This window comes from Lactuca serriola, chromosome 8 (genome assembly GCF_051521515.1).
Source record: "Lactuca serriola cultivar US96UC23 chromosome 8, Lser_US96UC23_V15, whole genome shotgun sequence".
Classification (NCBI taxonomy): Eukaryota; Viridiplantae; Streptophyta; class Magnoliopsida; order Asterales; family Asteraceae; genus Lactuca; species Lactuca serriola.
Window position 1 is genome coordinate 309,341,863 of NC_136415.1, and position 1,566 is coordinate 309,343,428.

Sequence of the window (1,566 nt, forward strand, 5' to 3'; positions counted from 1 at the left end):
TATATATCATGTATACATGTATAGACATAAATGTTTCCATCGACGAGTTCATTTCCCTTGGGTAGCAAGGGCATCCTTCCATTCATCATTCATAGACCTGAAACATTAGTAACTATTATAGGAATAGTTAGGAGATTCTATTTACTCTTTCCAGTACGAAGAATTCCAAAGGAGCCAGTTCATTCGTGAGTCTATATCATTATTCCAATACTTATAATAGAATTCGTAATACAAGATGCATCTTCAGGACACGGATTTCACCGTTGTCAAGTTGGTAACCAGAGTCTCCTGGAGGGAGAGCGGGCATTGTGTGTATAGATCTATACGGGACAGACCCTCCCATACCCTGACTGCTAGCTACAGTCCCGACCGACCAAGCCAAGGGGTGACAAATGTCACATTCATTCCGACGCCTGCAGGGCGTCAAGTATTCGATTGTCAATCAGTATAGTTACGAGTATCTCTATGTTTACCTTATAATTCATGGCCTTAAGGTAACAAGAATTATCACAGTATTTTTGAAACCATCTTAACCTATTTTCCTAGTTATATACTAGGTCACATTATAAACCTTTAAACCAACCCACTTAGGATTACCGAATGTTTTAGACTTTGCTAGCTGTATCGTTCATTCGATACTGTCTGGAGTCTATATTTCCTTGTTTTAGACTTTTCTAGCTGTATCGTTCATTCGATACTATCTGGAGTCTGTATTTCCTTTTGTTACACTGAGCCAGGCGTATCATTCATTCGATACTCTCTTGGAGTATGATTTCTTTTGCTTTAGTCAGCAATATTACTACTGAGGTATATGTTATTTTTCCCCTAGTATTTTTACTTGTGATTTTCTCATATTTTCTTTAAAGTCAATACCGTATTTTGGTTATGATAGTATTTTGGTGAAAATTAATCCTTAAAACATAATCCTGTTGGGTCTTGGGAGAAGACTGGTTTTATTTAGAAAATGTAGGATTTTCTGGAAAGAATTCTAATACTCTGTAGATTCTAAACTACCATTTTCATGAAGTTATCTTGAATATCAATGTGTATTTATACTAATGTCATTAAATACTTATGAACTCACCAACATTATAAAAATGCTGATACTCGCTTTCAAAATAACTTTTATTCTCAGGTCATCGATAGACAGGTACATCCCGGGAGCTTTTGTGAAGACAGCCTAGTACTGAGCTGCATCTATGTTATGTCCTGTAATTACTTTGATATTACTATAACATGTAACCTATGTAAAATTATTACTATTAATGAAATGGTTGTTGTACTTTGATTACTATACTGCATATGTTGTGATACTTGACATGACGTCATCCACCCCAGAACGTTTCCTCCGTTCCGGTTTTGGGGTGTGACAAAGTCACACATTGATAGGTTAAGCATGTTTGGTGTCGAGATTTCAAGTGAGTTGGTTGTTGACCGGGTTCTTCAGTCACTTCCTGAATTATATAATGAGTTCATTAGATAGTACTATATGATGGATAACGACGTAACCCTCATTGATCTCTCCTATTTTCTTATAGCTGCTGAATCAGCAATGATTTGTCTGGT